Raw genomic sequence first — 21,449 nt, 5'->3', positions numbered from 1 at the left:
TGAACTCGATTCTTTTGAATTCTCTACACTCTGGCTTCGGCTTTCCTGTCATTCTCTAACTAAATACATCTGCACTGTTTACTTTTCTCCTAATTCTACAGACTGTGAAAAAATCTTTGACTATCTTACTTCTACGTTGGAACACATTCTGTCCATTTCTCGTTTCTCTGAAATCTCCATTCTAGGAGATTTCAGTGTTCACCACCACCTTTGGCTCTCCTCTCCTTTCACTGATCCACCTGGTGAACAAGCCTACACCTTTTCTATCCTTAATGACCTAGAGCAGCTTGTACAGAACCCTACCCGTATCCCTGACCGCCTTGGAGAGAGCTCCAACATACTTGACCTTTTCCTTACAACTAATCCTTCTGCTTACACTGTTAATCTTTTCTCTCCATTGGGCTCCTCCGATCACAACCTTATCACCTTAACATGTCCTATCACTCCAGTACAGCCTGTGGACCCTCCAAAGAAACGTCGTCTGTGGCATTTTGGAGCCGCAGATTGGGAGGCCCTCAGGCAGTACTTCTTTCATTTTCCCTGGAATGATTATTGCTTCCATGGCCGGGAACCATCTGGGTGTGCCTTGCTCATTACAGAGGTTATTCTTCCGGGCATGCAAGGATACATTCCTTTCTCATATCCTCTGACTAATGAAAGAAAGCCTTGGTTTAATCACGCTTGTTCTAATGTTGTCCGCAGCAAGGAGAGGGCCTATAAAAGGCACCAGAGCCAACCCATCCCTGAATCACATCTTTCATAAGTTTCTGCCCGGAATCATGCTAAGTCTGTTCTTCGCTCTGCTAAAAATAATTTCATCCATACTAAATGCTCTCAACTCTCCAACTCGAATTCTTCCCACTCCTTCTGGCACCTTGCCAAAAACCTTGCTAACAACTTTACTTCATCATCCTTCCCTCCTCTTTTCTACTCTGATGGCTCTGTAGCTATTTCTTCCACTGATAACGTAGATGTCTTCGCCCAGACTTTCTCCTCCAATTCCACCTTAGACGATTCCGGTGCTGTTCCTCCATCACTTCCCCCCTCTGACTTCCTCATGGCTAACATTAAAATTTCGTCAGCTGATGTATTTTCTGCCATCACAGGCCTCAATAATAGTAAGGTATATGGGCCTGATGGAGTCCCTCCTGTTGTTCTCAAGAACTGTGCTTCTGTGCTTACACCCTGCTTAGGCAAACTCTTTCACTTTTGTCTCTCAACTTGTACCTTTCCTTTTTGCTGGAAGTTTGCTCTCATTCAGCCAGTCCCAAAGAAGGGTGACCATTCCCAACCCCCTAACTATCGTCCAATTGCTTTAACATCCTGTATCTCAAAAGTTTTCGAGTCAATTCTTAATAGAAAAATTTTAAAGCATCTTTCCTATCACAACCTTCTTTCTGATCGTCAGTATGGGTTCCGTTAGGGACGCTCCACTGGCGATCTTTTCACCTACCTTTCAGACTCATGGTCATCCTCCTTTCGGGACTTTGGCAAAAGCTTAGCCATTGCACTTGACATCTCCAAAGCTTTCGATTGAGTCTGGCATAAATCTTTAATTTCCACACTGCCCTCTTACGGTTTCTATCCTTCTATCTGTGCCTTCATCACCAGCTTCCTTTCTGGTCGTTCTATAGCCGCTGTTGTAGACAGCCATCGTTCTTCTCCTAGACCTACCAACAGTGGTGTTTCTCAGGGTTCTGTCCTATCACCAACTCTCTTCTTTTTATTCATCAATGGCCTTCTAAGCTGTACATCTAACCCTATCCACTCATACGATGATGACTCCACCTTTCACCTTTCCATTCGGTTCTCGCAACATCCATCTCAGCAGTTACTTCAACAAACAAGGGATGAGGCTATGGCACACCTAATGTCTGACTTGGCTCGCATGTCTGACTGGGGTAAAAATAATCTGGTTGTTTTTAATGCATCAAAGACTCAGTTTTTACATCAATCAACCAGACATAATCTTCCACAGGTATACCCACTAATGTTTAATAATATTCAGCTTAATCCTGCATCATCCTTGAACATGCTTGGAGTTTCATTTACTCGGGACTTATCTTAGAAAGATCAGATTACATCTCTTGTAAAATCTGCTTCCAAGAAATTAGGTGTGCTAAGCCGACTCCGTTCCTTCTTTACCCCTGCACAATTGTTGACTCTGTACATGGATTTTATCCGCCCCTGTTTAGGGTACAACTTTCATGTGTGGGGAGGCTCCCCACATACAGCTCTTCTCAATAGGGATGAGTCAAAGGCTTTTTGACTCATTAACTCTCCTCTTACTGACTCCCTTCAGCCTCTGTCTCTTCGTCGTACTGTTGCATCTTTATCTCTTTTCTATCGCTACTTCAATAGTCACTGCTCCTCTGAACTGTCCACATGCATTCCTCCGCCTCTACGACGAGCGCGTAGCACCCGTCTAGCAGCACTCTCTCATCCTTTTTCTGTCCAACTCTCTAATGCAAGAGTTAACCGTTACTTCCAGTCCTTCATTTATGCAATAGGTCAACTCTTGAACTTTCTCCTTGTCTGTATTTCCTGCTTCCTATGATCTCCAGTCTTTCAAACACAGTGTGTCCAGGCATCTCGAAATCATCGGATATTGAATTTGGCTCTCTCTTGTATTTTGTTTTCCCCTTGGAACGAACAATAATTGCTGGCTTGCGGCCTTTGGTTCCTTCTTCCTCGCATAAAAAAACAAACATCACCCAGTAATTAAGTTCAATATATCTAAATCACAACCCAGTACTGCAATCTCCATATATCGACTTATCTAAGATCACTGAAAGGGGACAAAGTTACACTGTCCCATTTAATACTAGTAAAACTAAATGTATACAATTTACTCAAGGATTGATATTGCCTGATTCATATTTTACATTCAGTGATATTAATATTCATACCTGTCATATTAAATCACTTGCTAAAAGGGCATTAATGAAACTTGGATTACTGTATGGAGTCCGTAACTTCTTCACTGATGTGCAGCTAGCTATAAATTATGTCATGTGCGTTCTCAGCTGGAATATTGCTCACCCTAGTAGAATGGATGTGGAGACGTTGCACTAAAACAACCAGACAAACTTCAGAATAAAGCTGTTAGAATTAATAATAACCCTACTATTACAAAAGAAATACCTCCCCTACAAGTAAGAAGGAATGTTGCCTCCCTTCCATTATTTTACAGACATATTTATGGCAAATTCTCAGACGAAGTTGCATCCATTGTGCCACCTCTCCATGCCTTCCCCCATGCTACACTTCATCTGGTAGCGCTCGTGACTGGACTGTCTCACAGCTACATTGCAGAACTTCTGCCTCTCAGAATTCTTTTATTCCCTGAACTGCATCTCTTTGGAAAATGCTTCCCCAGAGTGGTTTCCCCATAAACTTCAACCTACAGCTGCTCATGTCCAACTGTTACAGATTTTTAATGAATGGAAAGCACTTGTAATCTGATGTATGGATTATTTTTTTTATTCATTTGTTTTCCCTTCCTCTTTTTTTTTTTTTTTTTAATAAACAAAACCCGTGAATAACGTTAGCTACTGTACAGGGGTTACAATTGCACAGAGCAGGCATAGCACACATAATTTCTTGGAACCAGATTTTGCAAAACAGGCAAGATGATCTTTCCAAGATAATTCCCGAGAAACTGAAACCCCAACTATGTTCAAAGATGATGCAGGATTGAGCTGGGAATTGATAAAAATTAGATGATATTCATACTGTAGATTTTCGAAGGTTGAAGGATGTAAGAAATATATTTCTGATGCATTGAAAACAAGATTACTTTTACCCCAATCAGAGATAGAAGCCAAGTCAATGTGTCATAGCCTCATCCCTTGTTTGTTGAAGTAACTGCTGAGATGGACACTGCAGGAAGTGAATGGAAAGGTAAAGGGTGGAGTCATCAGCATATGAGTGAACTGAGTTAGATGTACAGCTTTGAAGGTTACTGATCAATAGAAGGAAGAAATTGGTGATGTGACAGAACCCTGAGGAACACCACTAATGATAGCCTTAGGAGAAGAATGGTGGTCGTCTACAGCAGCAATTACACAATGGCCAGAAACGAAGCTAGGGATGAAGGAACAGATGGAAGCATAGAAATCATAAGAGGGCAATTTGAAAATTAAAGATTTTTGCCTAACTCGATCGAAAGTCTTTGAGATTATAGATGCAGTGGCAAAGCTTTCACCAAAGTCCCCAAAGGAGGATGTGCAAGAACCTAAAAAGGTGAGATCACCAGTGAAGCGTTCATGGCAGAACCCATACTGGTGATTGGAAAGAATGTTATGATATGAAAGGTCCTTTAAATGTTTTTGTTAGGAATAGATGTGAAAACTTTAAAAGTACAGAATGCTGAAGCAATTGGGCGATAGATGGAATGCTGGGAATGGTCACCCTTCATGGGGACAGACTGAATGAGTGCAAACTGCCAGCAAGAAGGAAAGGTACGAGTTGACAGACAAAGACAAAAGAGTTTACCTAGACAGGGTATAAGCACAGAAGCACATCTCTTGAGGACAACAGAAGGGACCCCATCAATCCATATGCCTTGTTAGAAGTGAGGCCAGTGATGACAGAAAACACATCAACTGAAGAAAATTTATTGTCAGCCATGAGGAAGTCAGAGGAAGTGATTGAGGAACAGCGCTGTAATTGTCTAAGATGGAACTCGAGGAGAAAGTCTGAGAGAAAAGTTCTGTTTAATCAGTAGAAGCAGCTGCAGACTTATGAGAACGGAAGAGGGGAGGGAAGGATGATGAAGAAAAATTGTTAGAAAGGTTTCTGGGAAGAAGCCAGAAGGAGTGGGAAGAACTTGAGTTGGAGAGCTCAGAGCATTTTGTATAAATAAAATTATTTTAATCAGAACACAGTTCTAGGCAGAAACATCAATGAGATGAGATTCGGGGGTGGGTTGGCTCTGGTACCTTTGAAGGCCCTGTCCTGCTTGTGGATAACATTAGAACAAGCGTGATTAACCCGCAGCATCCCGACTGATTTTTTACCAATAACCCCCACCCCAATCCCGACCGATTGTTTTTGTTTTTTCTTGCTCAAACCTCCACTTTATGAGAAACAATGATAAATCACAAAAAAGTGCTCACCTGAGCTTAGAAATGCGCTGTACTGGTGATCCTCCCCACACCTGGTACTGTCTTCTCTGGAGATGCACTGGTGCTGTCCTGTTTTCTATGGTAACGATAATTATTGCAAACTACTCAGAATAGGTAGATATTTGTTCATTTGGTACGAATTTATATGTAGTACAAGAATATATTGGTTTCTGCACAATAATATAAGTGATATAAGCGTTACTTCACTCACTGAACACATGAACATACCGCATCTTACTTGAAAATGTTACCTCCTCATCACTTCTGCTCGTTTCTTCCTCTGGCACCATGTAATCTTTGTCCTCAACATTGTCATCGATTGGGGAATCACTCTTGTCTTGAATTTCTTACCGTGGTGCAATATGTCTTTACTGGCCAGGTCACTGTTAACAGGTGAGTTGCCGAGACAATGGCATGCGGTAGGGGGGGGTCACGCGAGGTCAGGCAGTGTCGCCACCTGGCAGTGGGTAGAGGATGGTCTCCCACGTATGCCCACCAAAAATCATGCATGACACTTGAAAAATGTTCAAACGACGGACCTCGCTATTGCAAAACATACCGGTACGTCGTGGGGTATCAGCATGGAAAAAAGTTGTGATGTACCCATATGTTGAGGGGACACCCTGGGTTAACCTTTAGGCTACGGCTAATTTTCACACTTTCTTCCCACAGTTTACCAACAATTGTCTCAAAATAGTTCTATTTCACACTCCCATAGCCCAGCAACTACACAACAAAGGAAGTTCAAATAAGCATATTATACTCACCAGCATTTCCTCTTTCCACTGCAAATATTCTAGGGTAGGTAGATGGTGGCGTTTTGGAATGAGGAGGACTTGCATGGAAGTAATTTTTTGGCTTTTGGCATGGTTGTGTTCAGATGGGTGCACCCAGCCATGGCCCTAGTGTGCATGTGTGTGAGCTGAGCCAGCTCATGCTTTGCTCCTTCCCTGGCCCACCACGTTCAAAGCCCTAGTCTTTCCGAAGACTCACTGCCTCCCCCCTCTGCTGTCTTGGGTGATGTCTCTTCACCTTGGTGATTATGCACTTTTTTTCCCAGTCGTTCCTTGCTGCAGTATTGCCACTGTGCACTGAGATGTGTGTGGCTGCAAATAACCTACATGAATGCTGCATATTGCTAGAGAAAATATTCCCCCACCAGGTTTTCTACAGAAACTTCTCATTCTCTTCCTTATCGCACAATGGCAAAGAAAACTAATTTCATACTTTACAAATAGGTATTTTACTTGCTTTTGCTTATGACTAAATCACTATTTTCTATGTGTAGCTATTATATTCAGACACTTATTGAAATGCCCGCCATGACGAGACACAACAGGGACGTCATGACACCCACCCCAGGGGTAGACCACAGAGAGGCTCTGAGGGCTCACAGTACTCAGGCAATATGGGCCTATGTTCCCTACTACCTAGCACCCCTTTTCCCCTCAACAGACTCGACGAGAACTACACAGTGCTGGTGCACTAGTCTCCAGCCAGACCAGCCCTTGCCAGGTTCGGGGTGGGGCTGATATCTTAGTCCCAGACAGCAGCCAAGTGGCGGCCACTAGCTGCACTAGGCAAGAGACAGCCACTAGCCGCTCTATAGCTGCAGTTCCCCCTCCCCCCCTGCAGAAACCAGTGATGGCCACTAGCTGCATTAAGGGAGAGATGGCCACTGCCCGCTCTCCTTCTGCAGCTGCCTCTGGGAGTTGGACCTCGGCGGTGGCCACTAGCTGCATTAGCAGGCAGCTGACGGCCACTAGCTGCACTTCATCTGCTGTCCTCTCCCCTCACAGGACCTTGGTGATGGCCACTAGGCACACCCATGAGCGAGTGACGGCCACTAGCTGCACACAGCCCACAGTCCACTCGAGGAACAAGGCCCTGGCGATGGTGCACAAGCCGTGCTGGAGGACAGGTGATGGCCACTAGTCACACCTCTCCCAGTAGGACTCCAGTGACAGCCACTAGCCGCACCAGTGGACAGGTGACAGCCACTAGCTGCATTTTGCCCTCAGTCCTATCCGGAAGTCAGGCCCAGGTGACGGCCATTAGCTGCACTGGCAGGAGATGGCTACCACCCACCCTACCCCTTGACGACGGCCACTAGCTGCACCAGAGAGAGAACAGACACCACCCATCTCTCACTCCCTGTGACTTCCCCTACAGAGGACTTCTCTTGCTTGGCCCATCCCTCCCGCGGCCCTCCCTTTCTCCCCACAGAGGCAGTCACCAGGAGGAGCTATGCCTGGAGGAGGTTTGACAAGGCTCCATTGTGACCCCAGGGTTTCGAGCAGTCCAGCTGGCACCCAGGCGAAACCACCCACTGTCGGACTTCCAGAGGAGAAGATGCCACAGACCACCCCTGACGGCCACCCGACCCGAGGGAGACTGCGGTCCTCGGACTCACTGAGGCGCCTCCAGATCCCTGGGGAGTGACCTCCCCAGCCCCATTGGACGACGACCTCCTCCTCAGGGTGGGCACAGACAAGCACACCTACTCTCCCTATTCAGTCCCAGTCCTAAAGATCGAACTCCCCACCGAGGCCCCACAAGGAATGGGCCCCTCACCACGCTGCTCAGCAGCCCATCCCGGATGACGCAGTTCCCGAGAGTAGTCCCGTGCCCTCTAAGGGAAGGCATACCTGACAGGACCCCTCCCACACCTGGGCGACACGTCCTATAGATAACTCAAGGTCTCAGCAGCCCTGACAGAGTCCTCCAGTCCAGACAGTGCCTTTGAACTTGTATAGTGTATTGTGTCAAATTTGTATTTACATTGTATTCAGTGTTGTGTGACTCTGAGATAATATATGTGTATGGTTGGTTGACCCAAGTTTTTATGCCCTGTTCCTCTTACAGTGTATTCTAGTTCCGGTCTTGAAAGAGAACCCTGGCTCAGCAGCTAGTGTCTTTAGGATGAGAATTGACCTAAAAACACCTAGCATAACACTGGTGGCCAGCGGTGGTTCTTGATCCGATCAGAATAGAGAGGAGCAAAACAGGGAAGTTTAGCAAAATGGCAACCAAACCTCACGTGTAATTACCCAAATTCGACCCCAAGCAATGTGATATTAACACATACCTATCCATGGTCAAACCTCTCCAGGACCTAGGGTTCAAGGATGACAGGCAGAAGATAGCAGTTGCCCTGCCTCACCTGGGCAAAGCAATGGCAAGTATTGCACCCAAGATCGTCCCGGAGCTGACATGGGCGAACTTCACCCAAATAGTGACCCAAGCCATCACGCCATCCTTGGGGAAAGTCATAGCATTATCACAGCTCGACACTTTAATTTACGACGGCAATCTGGATGATACACTCACCCAGGCCATGCTGCTCATCACTGCCGTATACTCGGAAACCGATACAGCAACCCGAGAACAACACATTTAACACACTCTTAAGGATCCTCCCCAGTATCATCAGAGAACATTTTACAAAACATGACCCAACAGGAGACCTAGATAGAGATATCCAACTGGTACGACATCTCCTAGCTGCCCACTCCACCCCGCAGCACATCGGCGCCATGCGTAAATTCCCCACCCAGAAGACGGCACCACCCCACAAACCACGGATGCCCCCACCCCAGGCAAGCCCTCCACCAACATCCAACTTACTCAGAGCACACCCCTCCAAATGACGCCCCACCCCCAAGGAAAATACAAACCTCATTTCCATTAACCCGTGGGAATTCTCAGCCGGCAGCCACACGTGTCCCCTCCATGACATTCGAGAGCAGCTCGAAACTGCTTGGCGCAAGGCAGCCACTCAGGGACACTGGAAGGTCTCTTCCCTAGATAACGAGGGCGTCAAGGATGATGCCTCCTCAGCTGAATGCACCAACCTTGGGGAAATGGGAGGCGGAGGAAGATGAGATCCTGCAGTAGCTGGATTTTTAGGCCCACCCCCACACCTCCCCAGGGTGATGGGGGCCACCTCACAGAAATACCGCTCCCCAGTCTACGATAAGATGAGACTGAATGGGGTGAAGGCGAGGCTACTGGTTGACACGGGAGCACCCAATCTTGCCTCTACAGCCACTTTTACTCCTGTCACAAATCGGCTTTCGGCCCGCTTTTCCCTATCTCCGCTCATCTCGTACATGCGGAGGATAGCCCCCTGCTCATACATGAGGAAATCCAGGCCCTGCATGCTGACACCCACCAGCAAGTCTCTGCCCAACACAAGTTCATCGTTTTTTACTCAACTGCCATGCATATGATGGTTATTTGGGTTTGGACCTCCTACAGAAGCTACATACAAACATTGCCTGTCACAAGCAATGGCTCCAGTTCCAGAAGCCTCCAGACCCCTCCCCCCAGGTAGTCTGCATGTGCACACCCCGCCCCCCTCCTCACCCTTCCCCCCCTCCCCCTCCCATGTCCTCCACCCTGCCACCTACACCCCCCCCCCGCCACTCCTCCACACCCCACCTTCCCAGCAACCATAGCCTCCGCCCTGATGATTCCCCCTCAGCACGAGGCCTGGCTACACCTGAATAGGCCCACCAGAGCCCCTGTCCTGTTCTCCCCCAACCTACTGCCCAGAACCCTCTCATCCTGCCTACTGTCCCCCACCTTCCTCCCTCCCACAGCAAGGTAGTATGCATCGCAAATGTCTCCACCACCACCCTCCCCCTGCCCAAAGGATTAGTGGTGGGAGAAATGGCAAAGGCAGAGCCTTGTGCATCCCCCCACTCCCCCCCTTGCTGCCCTACCCCCCTTAACTGAACACCTCTCACTCCACCAAGCAGACAGCCTCCACTGCCTCCTCCTGGACTTCCAAGACCTTTCTGCATCAGGACCCACAGACATCAGCCACACCACGTACCTGACACGTGCAATCCACACTACAGGACCACCTGTTCTTCAACCATCATGGCAGAAAAACCCCAAACAACGAGCTGAGGAAGACCAGCAGGTCCAGGAAATGCCTGGTGCCGGCATCATATCACTTTCCACCAGCCCGTGGTCCTCCCCCGTCGTACTGGTCTAGAAGAAAGACAGCACCATGTGTTTTTGTGTGGATTACAGACAACTGAACGATGTGACCACCAAGAATGCCACCCCCCCTACCCAGGATAGATGACTCCCTTGACTCCCTATACAGAACATCCTGGTTCTCCACCGTCGACCTGCAAACAGGATACTGGCAAGTCCCCGCACACCCCGAGGACAGGGGGAAAACAGCCTTCTCAACTAGTAATGGAAAACATAATGAATTCAACGTCCTCCCATTCGGACTCTGTAATGCCCTCGCCATGTTTTCCAGATTAATGAAGTCAGTCCTCAGTGGCCTCACCTGAGAAATATGCCTGGCATACCTGGACGACAATAATTTTCAGCCAGACATGGACAGACCACCTCCAGCACCTTAAAAAGGTTTTCCTATGCATTCACCAGGCTGGCTTCAAACTCAGACAACCAAAATGCGTCCTGGCTGCACAAACCATCTCCTTCCTGAGGCATATTATTTCAATGGAAGGAATAGCACCTGACCCTGACAAGCTGCATGCCTTCACAGACCTCCCCCTACCCCGAGATGTCCATGAAGTCCACGCCTACCTGGGGCTCACCTCTTACTACCAGCGCTTTGTAAAAGGGTTCGAGAACATTGCCAAGCCCCTTCACGATATGACTAAAAAAGGCAAGCCTTTCACCTGCACCGACAAGTGGAGCACAGCATTCCACACCCTAAAAACGCTGCTCATCACTGCCCCAATCGTCGCATTCCCTGACTACACCCTTCTGTTCCACCTATACACAGATGTGTCTCTAGTAGCGATCGGCGCCCTCCTCGCCTAGGTGCAAGAAGGGCGGGAGCACATCATCACCTGTGCCAGCCGCACCCTCAACCAAGCCGAGAGAAACTACACCGCCACCAAACAGGAATCCCTAGGCATCGTACGTGCATCCGAGCACTTTCGAGCCTACCTCTCCGGTACACATGTAACCATCATCACCGACCATCAATTGCTCTAATGGTTATGCCAGTCCAGCACCCACGACGCCCAACTCATCAGGTGGAGGAAAACTCTCTAGGAGTTTAACTACGAGATATCCTATCGCCCCGGCAAACTACACACCAACACCGATGACCTGTCCCAACTACCAATTAACTCAATCCACGTCGAGCCCAATCTCTTGCAACAGTGGTGCAACAAGGATTATCCCCACTGGACACCATCACAGGTATTCTCCAAACTCCACCAACAGGGTGATCACCTGCTCACCCAGTCGGGGCATATAGTGCTCGACCCTGACACCGCCCTCGACGCCAGGACCCACCACCACTCAAACAACGAGATTCATCTCGGCACTAAGAATCTTTTGGAAGTCTTTAACAATACCTATTGGACGCCCAGCCCCTCCAACCTGGCCAAACGAGCCACCCAGGCCTGCCGGGCCTGTGCACTAGGCAAGGACCTCACCCGAATCACTGGCCCGTCAGGAAACATCACTGCCCACAAACCATGGCAACTTTTGTCCATGGACGTAGTAAGCCCCTTAACAGCTAAAGCCGGCTACAAGTGTGTCATCACCATCGTGGATTCATACTCAAAATTCCTCACTGCCTGTCCAGCCTAGAAACACCATGCTATCGCCGTGGCCGACGCCTTCGTCTGCCACATCTTCCCATACTTTGGTATTCCCCAGGCCCTGCACTAACACAACACCCCAAAGTTCACCAGCGCAATATGGCAAGAACTTGCCACCATCTTCGGCTATCACATCTCACACTCCTCTCCCTACTGGCCCCAAGGGAATGGAATATGTGAAAAAAGCCATCACACCCTCCTCAACCAGGTATGTCACGAATAGAAGAGACCAAAGACGAGGACTGGCCAGCTCACATCAAAATCATGCAGTGGGGGATGAATTCCTGTCCTCGAGACGATGGCATCTCCCCACTCGAACAGATATTCGGGGAGACCCCCCTCCTCCTACCCTTGCAACAGCACCTCCAGCCCCCCTCCCCTTCCCCTACGTCTGACCCCTTTCACCACCTCAAGCGACGACTGCACCACCTGCAGAAGCATCAAGACCTGCAACTGGATGTCACCCCCTCCAACTCCTACAAGCCATGTGACTCAGTAGTAGTGGCCAAACTACTAACGCCCAACAAAGTCTCACCATGGTTCGTGGGACCCTACACCATTACCCATGTCCCCAACCCTTACCATGTCACCATCGACTACCATAAACCCCCCCACACTTATCGTAACTGCCACGTATGGCCATTCCCAACTGACACCTCCCGACAACACCACCCCCCTACCCACACCAGTCACACCACTTCACCACCACTCACTGCTCCAGACTCTCCGTCAGACTCATACACCTGCTACTTCTCACCCTCCTCCTCCTTCCCATCCTCCCCCACTCCCTCCTCTCCGACCAACTCTCTCGCCACGCCTCAGACCCCAGCTCCCACCACCACACCACCACTTCAAGTCCAACCACCTAGCCCAAGAACCCCCAGCCCACCCTCGGCCACTCCACCACGTCTCCAGCACCACATGCCACCAGCCACCACCGCTACACTTGGACCATCTCCTCCCCGTCTTCCTCCTCGCTCCACACCAACAGCACGCCCCACACCACAAGCCCACCCCCCAACCACCACCTCACCGCCCCGCCACCAAACACCTGGACCACACCAGCACGCCCGGTCACCGCACCACGAGGACGCACTCCCCCTTCACCACCCACACCCACCTTCAACACCACCACAACCTGATACCGCCGCCTCTCATGCCCACTGGCCAGATACTCAATCACACCCTCACCCAGTTCCCCAGTATCATCTACACCACCAGGACAGCCTGCCCCCACCCCCTACACACCCAACAAATACCCCATAACACTGCATTTACACCAGGCCCAATGGAGACTTCCGCCATCCCCACTCTCCAGGGAGAAGAGCTGCACTTACCCTTGGCAACCTCATAAAACCCTGACCACCTCACCAGTCGCCAGTATTCAGCCAGGAGACACCAGCCACCTACCACCACCAGCCATGAAGGTACAGCGTATCACCTGGGCCTAAGCCCACGGGAAGAAACAATGTATCCATGGGACGCACCACCTCCTCCAACTCCTTCAGGAGACATCCCAGACCTCCACCCTATACATCACCTATGCTCACCACCGAGATCCAGATTTAGCCACCCTCCACTGGACCACCCTCTTCCATCACCTCACACCAGCCCACAGTACCACCACCACGGACACCTACTACCTCGAGCCACAGGGAGGTGGCTTTTCCCCCCAAGACGGTGGTGAATATGCCCACCACGAGACACAACAGGGATATTACAACACCAATCCCAGGGGAAGACCATGGAGAGGCTCAGAGGGTGGGCACAATACCCAGGCAGTATTGGCCTATGTCCCCAACTACCTTGCACCCCTTTTCCCCTTAACAGACCTGACAAGAACTACACAGTGCTGGTGCACTACTCTCCAGCCAGACCAGTCCTTGCCAGGTTCAGGGTGGGGTTGATATCTCAGTCCCAGACAGCACCTGAGTGACGGCCACTAGCCACTCTATAGCCGCATCCCCCCCCTCTGCAAAAACCATTGATGGCCACTAGCCACACTAGGGGAGAGATGGCCACCGACTGCTCTCCTTCTGCAGCTGCCTCTGGGAGTTGGACCTCAGTGATGGCCACTAGCCACACCAGCTGGCAGGTGACAGCCACTAGCTGCACTTTGTCTGCCGTCCCCTCCCCTCACAGGACCATGGTGACAGGCACTAGCCACACCCGTGAATGAGTGATGGCCACTAGCTGCACCCAGCCCACAGTCCACTGGAACGAGGCCCCAGCAATGGCCACTAACCATGCTGGAGGACAGGGGATGGACACTAGCCACACCTCTCCCAGTAGGACTCCGGTGACAGCCACTAGCTGGACCAGTGGACAGGTGACGGCCACTAGTCGCATCTCGCCCTTAGTCATATCCAGAAGTCAAACCCCAGTGATGGCCATTAGCTGCACCAGCAGGAGAGGGATGGCCACCAGCCACCCTAATCCTGCTGCCCACAGGACCTCAGCGACAGCCACTAGCTGTGCCAGGAAGAGAACAGGGAACAACCGTCTCTCGCCCCCTGTGATTTCACCTCCAGAGGACGTCTCTTGTTTGGCCAACCCCTCCTGCATCCAAGCGCCATGCCCCTCCCTTTCTCCCCATAGAGGCAGTCCCCAGGAGGAGCTACGCCTGGCAGAGGTTTGATAAGGCCCCTTCGTGACCCCGGGGGTTCGAGCAGTCCACCTGGTGCCCAGACGAGACGACCCAATGTTGGACTTCCAGAGGAGAGGACGCTGCAGACCACCCCTGACGGTGACCCGACCTGAGGGAGACTGCAGTCCTTGAACTCACTGATGCACCCCCAGAAACCCAGGGAGTGACCTCCCCAGCCCCATTGGATGATGACCTCCTCAGGGTGGGCTCAGACAAGCCTGCCTACTCTCCCTATTCGGTCCCAGTCCTGAAGACCAAACTCCCCACCGAGGCCCCACAAGGAACGGGCCCCTCACCACTCTGCTCAGCAGCCCATCCCGGATGATGCGGCCCCCGAGAGTAGTCCCGTGCCCTCTAAGGGAAGGCACTCCTGATGGGACCCCTCCCACACCTGGCTAACACCTATAGACAGCCCGAGGTCTCAGCAGCCCTGACAGAATCCTCCAGTCCAGACAGTTCCTTTGAACTTGTATAGTGTATTGTGTCTAATTTGTCTTTACATTGTATTCAGTGCTGTGTGAATTTGAGATACTATACATGTAAGGTTGGTTGACCCGAGTTTTTATGCCCTGTTTCTCTCACAGTGTATTCTAGTTCCGGTCTCGAAATAGACCCCTAGCTCAGAAGCTAGTGTCTTTAGGATGAAAAGTCGACCTAAAAACACCTAGCATAACACTTATATATACTGTTTACAATTTCACGCACAAGCACCACTGTCATCAGAGTTCCAAAGGCATCACTCCCACAAGTTTTTGTCATAATCTACATTTCTACTTTGATGACACTGACTGAGGTAGTAACCAGCTGACATTTTCCAAGCATTCACTACAAACAGGATAAATATTGCACAAATCACTTTGTCTTTCATGACACTTCATTTTCATCGCTATTGTAGCTATTCGTAAATATAATGCAAACGTCGCTGTCACATATGTTTCACCAATCACTTTCCCTTTTCATGAAAACACATCACTCTCGTGATTATCGTAATGATTTAATAAATGTCACGATTGTAGATAGTACACAAACGTCACACTCGTAAATATTTCACAAATGTCACTATTGTCAATACTAACCAAACCTACCTTTACTAAACAATTCACAGACATCACTGTTGTAAATATAACACAAACGTCACTATCATATATTTCACAAACGTCACTATTATTTATTATTACACCAATGTTGCTATCATTCATACAAACACACATCTCATTCTACAATTTTTCCAGTGTATGATTATATCAATGTAGCCCTTTGTACCAAGGATTCTCACAGCCTTCGCAGACGTGCTGTCAAGGGTGGAGGTTGTTTTGTCGGTGTAGAGGTCGCTTGGCCTGGTGGGGGGGGGGGTGAGAACCAGACGATGTGCCAGATTGCTCCATGATAATACTCTCTTGTGGTGGTGGAACAGTAACTGATATGTTCAAGGGACATGCTTTGCTGTATCAGCTGATCACAGGGGAAGGAAAGGTGAGGAAAATTGCCAGGCACGCATTCAAACTCTGGTGTGAAAGTGGACGTGTTGAGGGACTGGGCTGGAGCCATGCCCAGGGACATGATTCACTCCGTCCTTTGATGGGACCCGCAGCATGAGGGTTAAGCCCCCCTTCTTTTTTGCATTCATCACAGGATAAGCCAAAGGAATGTATGCTTCCATGCCCGAGAGAACGACCTCCATAATGCACAGGGCACACTCAGATGGCTTTTGGTTATGGAAGCACTAATCATTCCAGGGAAAGTCAAAGAAGTCTTGCCTGAGGGTTTCCCAATCAGCTTCTCCAAAGTGCCACTGCCAACGCTTCTTGGGAGGGTCCACAGCCTTTCTGGAGTGATGGGACAGGTTAAGGTGATTAGGTTGTGATCAGAGGAGCCCAACAGAAAAGATTATAGCATAAGCAGAAGGGTAGTTGCAAGGAAAAGGTCAAATATGCTACAACTCTCTCCATAGTAGTCAGGGATATGGGTAGAGTGCTGTACAAGCTGCTCTAGGTCATTAAGAATAGAAAAAATGTGGGCTTGCCACCAGGTGGATCAATGAAAGGAGAGGAGAATCAAAGAGGTGGTGAACATTGAAATCACCTAGAATGGAAATTTCAGAGAATGGAGAAACTGAAATGATGTGTTCCTACTTAGAAGTATGATAGTCAGAGAATTTTTTTATAGTCAGCAGAATTAGGGGATAAGTAAACAAAACAGATATATTTTGTCAGAGAATGACAGGGTAGCAAAAGCCAGAGAGTAGTGTAATTCAGGAGATTCAAGTTCAGGAACAAGACAGTAAGATTTGTTGTTATTTACATAATCACAACAACCACCTTTGGTGTTGATGTGAGTATGGAGATCAATCCATCAGTCAAGAAGGGGCAAACACTGTGGGTCCACAGCCTTACTCACCCTCCGACTCCACCCATCCGGGGACCTCTCTCCAGCCTCCAGGCAGTGACTCTTCCATATCTTGGGTTAACTCGTTTAGAGATCACCCTGTGAGAAGAATCAACCTGAGGAAAGCAAGCCACATGCCCATATAGCTGGAGTTGGCAATGACGTATTATGTTGGTAATAGGCCTCGATCTACTCTCATGGAGTAGTCACTCATTACACACACGGTTGTACCCATGATATCCCATGATCTTGCAAAGACACCTACTACCAAAAGAGTCAATTCACCACTTCAGGCCATTGTTTAGTGTCCATGTCTCAGCCATAAAGTAAGACAGGGAGCATTATCGCCCTGAAGTTGCAAACTTTATTCCTTCTGTAAAAATAGTGAAAGCACCAAATATCCAAATTGAGTGAATTCATAGCCCCATAGGCCAGACCAATGCAATGAGAGATCTCACTGTCTGATCTACCATTGGATAACACTACCAAATCTCTCCAAGACTTCAATAACCTCACCACAAGCTTAAGCAGACTGAAGTGCTTCATCCAACAAGCTATCAAATGCCTGGACCTTGGTCTTCGTCCAAGAGGGCTTTAATCCCAATGGCTTTGCATTCTCATGAAATTCCTCAAGGGCACTCAGTAGTATCTCCAATGACTCTGCCAGGATAAATGCATGTCATCAACAAAGTGAAGGTCAGTAACCCTGAAATTGCCAGTTGATGCCCCACAGTGACTTCAACTCACAGCCTGGCCCAGTACCCAATCCATGCATGTGTCTAAAAGTGTGGAGGCAAGGACACATCCCTGTCTTATACCAAAACTTACTGGGAAGAAGCCAGATGTCCCCCCACCCCCCACACTTGACAGCACTCTCAGCGTTTGTGTACAAGCCACCAATCATTCAGATTATCTCTGCAGGGATCCCATGGAGTCACAGAAATTCCCATAGTACCTCCCGATTTACAGGGTCAAAAGCCCTCTTGAGATACACATTGACTGGCAGCAGACCTTGTCAAAACACAAGACGGTGTTCTACAAGAACTTGAAGAGCTAGGATACAGTCAGCAGTAAACTTCTTGGGCATGAATCTGGATTGCATAGGCTTCTGAAACTTTAGCAAATGGTCCCAGATAAGATCAGGAGAATGTGAGCAAGAACTTTGCCTGCCACACTGAGCGTTGTAATACCACAGTTGTTACTAAAGTCATGCAGGTCTCCTTTTCCTTTCCAGATAGGGTGACCAAACACTTTGTCCAGTTAGAAGGAATGATGCCAGCCTGCCAAACGGCTTCTATGACTGCATGTATCCCCCTGACCCCTAGCTTTGATCAATTCTGTTGGGATGTCACATTCAACAGCTACTCTACCCTTTTGCAACCTAGCCACTGCCTTACTAATTTTATCTAGAGAAGGCACAGCTTCGTCAATTGGTGGGACAGCTGTCAATAGTTGAACACCAGCCGATGGAAACTCTCCACTGGGAGGTTCGGCCATATACAGCTGCTCAAAGTACTAGGCCCAACGAGCTCTACACTCACCTGCCCCGACACAAGCCGTCCATTTACTGTCTGAGCACAGTTAACCTGAGAGGTGGGTCTGGAGTGGAGATTCTCCAGGGCTCGGTAGGTGGGTTGAGAGTCATTTGCTTGAAAATGGCCTTCCACCTCCTCAGCGATTTCCCTGACATACCTCTCCTTGTCCCTTCTCAGCGAAACTTGTACCTGTCGAGACCAAAGTCTGTGCTCCTCAATTGTGGTCAGCTTCCCCTGTGAGAAGAATCCTCTTCTTGACATCTGGCGGTCTCCAATACACACATCGGCTGCTGCCAGGGTAGTGCACTTAAATGTATCTCATCATTCAACAGGATCCTCAACAGTACGGAGAACTTCAAACCAATTTGAGTCTGTCAATGCATACTCGTATGAACACTCCTCATCCCTGAGTTTCTCAAATGGAACTTTTTTAGGTTGCATCTTGAGAATCTCTGTTTTGATTTGTAGCCATAAAGTAGCAACAAGACTGTGACAGCAGCAAAGAACTCTGCACACTTGAAAACCCTTCAGTTTTGAAGGATCCTCCAGCAAGTACTAACAAACCAAGTCTAGCACTGAAGATTTGGCAGCTAGAACCAGGATCCAGCAATATTTAACTTACAGGAATTACCAAAATCCAGAAGATAAGAGACACTGAAATTCCTGGTTCCAGAGCCATGGAGATCTACACAATTCTGAAGGCCACATTAAAGTTGCCCAAGACCAGGAGTGTATCCCATCAGGAGCATTGTTTTGCAACATTGTCAAGTTTTCTGTAGAATAACTCTTTCTCTTCAAGATCACTCATCTTACCGGTAGCTGGAGTGTACACTGCAGTAAGAGAGGTGAAGTCCAAGAAGTGCTTCAGTCTCACCAGCATTATATGCTGTCAACACAAGACAAAAAAAAAAAGCAGCAACTGCCACAGCGACACCCCTAAGATGGGCACCATCATCACAGCCAGACCAGTAGTATGTGTAACCATCGCTACTGATCTCACCATGCCCTGGTCGCCTCACTTCAGAGAGTTCAGTGATGCCAATCCCCAATTGCCCCCATCTTTTGTAATAACAAACAAACAAAAAAAAGGCTTAGAACATTCCAAGCTCCCACCAGCAGCGCCTTCTGAAGATTAAACCCGTTTTGAAGCATCATGTTCACGCGTCCTCTACAGCACCATGACGCAAATAAAAAGCTGGGTCTGGGGTAGGGGGTTCCCCCTCCACATTATTCAGTTGCTGGGGTCCTGTAGGCTTTACTCAGCAACCATCATGATGGGCGCCAGCATGACAGTGCCCCAAAAGCCCTGCCAGGCCAGCGCCCAAGGAAAGACACCCCTAGCAAAATTGGGTTAGGGTCAGGCAAGATGCACTGACCTCTATCCCTCTTCATCTTTTTATTTCGCAGGAGGTTGTATTTTTTTTCAGGAAAGGGATGCAAAACTCACCCCTACCTCCTAAGAGAGGAGAGGGCTCACCACTAGCCTAGGGACAGGAACATGGAATCCCTGACTATGGCTATCTAGGTTTGACCTCAGAGAAAGTAGGAGGATACGGAGAAAGGCTTGGTATCAGTCGCCTCAGACAGCTCGATCTTAATAATGAAGAGAAGGTGAGGTTTAAAGGATGACAGGTGGACTTCAACAGAGAGAAGTTTACAGAAAATGAAGTGAATGTTACAGAAATGTAGAGGTGAGTCAGACAGTGGTTGTAAGCATCTATCTTAGCCGTCACCGGGCGAGGGGCGGATTTTTTTTCTTATCCCCTCTCCCCCCTCCAACGGGGACTCCGAGGCTGCTTGTTGAAATGTCATTTTTTTCTTTAAATTTAGAAAACGAAGTATGCATGTGGTTTGATGCTGATAAGTGGAGGAAACTGTGTAGGAGTCTGTTGGCTTACTCTGTGTTACTGATACACTGAAAATGTTCAGCAAAAGGGGATGGTCAGAAGTTGGTCCTGAGGGCTGATTAAACGTTCTCTCCCTATCATTAGCTTTCCACCCACCTTGGGGGTACATCCCTCTTCAACTAGTGCTACAGTCAATTCCCTGTTATACACATGAACACCTGATAAAACTAGTGCCCATAATAACAATCCATATTATAATCTAGGGTCATTTTACAAATACTACTGTGGTTCGATTGTAGTTAATAGTATAAAACCCCTATCAAGGCAATATAATGGCAATTTCATATATAAGAAAAAGTGATGTAACAGTGCCAGAGATAGATTCCTGTGTAGCACCTGCCAGTCTTCATGATCATTTGGGTAATTTTACTGTTCATTAGGACCCCAGCCACCGTCAGCTCACGCCCTCATTATCTGTTGATCTAAATATTCCACCTGAGGACCACGATGCTGGGAGAGCACGCTGTACAGTAATGTGTAGTCGTCGATCAGACCAACTCTTTGAAAACCCATTAGGTGGGTGGAAAGCAATACAGACAAATTTTTTCTCATCCTGGCCCAGCATGATACCGCTTTCAAAATTAAGTGTTGATGCCTTTATCCCAAGTTTAAGTGACATGCTGTGCGAGTGCAGCTGGGCGTGTCACAACGAGTCAGTCGTGCCCTCCCTTGTCCCTGGACTTGTCAGTTGGGAAAGGCTGTTGCAGGGTGGGGATGACAGGAGAGTGTGGCGTGAGACAAGTTGGCGCAGGGAGCTTGCACAGACAAGCCGTCCTCATGATACCCCCCTCTGATGTAGATCATACAGGTGCTGAAATATGACACTGGATAATGAGTAAAGTCGTGGAAGTGATTTAAAAAAAATAAATATTGCATGCTTAATTTTACAGTACGGTGTGCAGACAGCTAAATGAGGCAGAGAGAGCTTCATTGATTCATTTGACTGGATCTGCATTATGTATTGTGCCTCGTGAGTTGACCTGCCTGGAGAGAAATATGAAGTATTATTTTTTTTTTTCAGTATGGGCAATATACTTTTTAGCAGTGAGGTTAAGACATATTTTTGAGTGATTAATATTATTGTGTGAGTGATTAATATTAGAGCATGAATGACTATTATTATAGTGTGAGTACTGAGGTATATAGTGTGATTAATATTATAGTGTGAGTGATAAATAATATAGTGTGAGTAATATAATGAGTGATTAATATTATAGAGTGTGATTTATAATATAGAG

Source organism: Coenobita brevimanus, chromosome 30 (assembly GCF_032717465.1).
Source record: "Coenobita brevimanus isolate Jiangsu-jjx chromosome 30, ASM3271746v2, whole genome shotgun sequence".
Lineage (NCBI taxonomy): Eukaryota > Metazoa > Arthropoda > Malacostraca > Decapoda > Coenobitidae > Coenobita > Coenobita brevimanus.
This window is presented reverse-complemented; position numbering follows the sequence as displayed.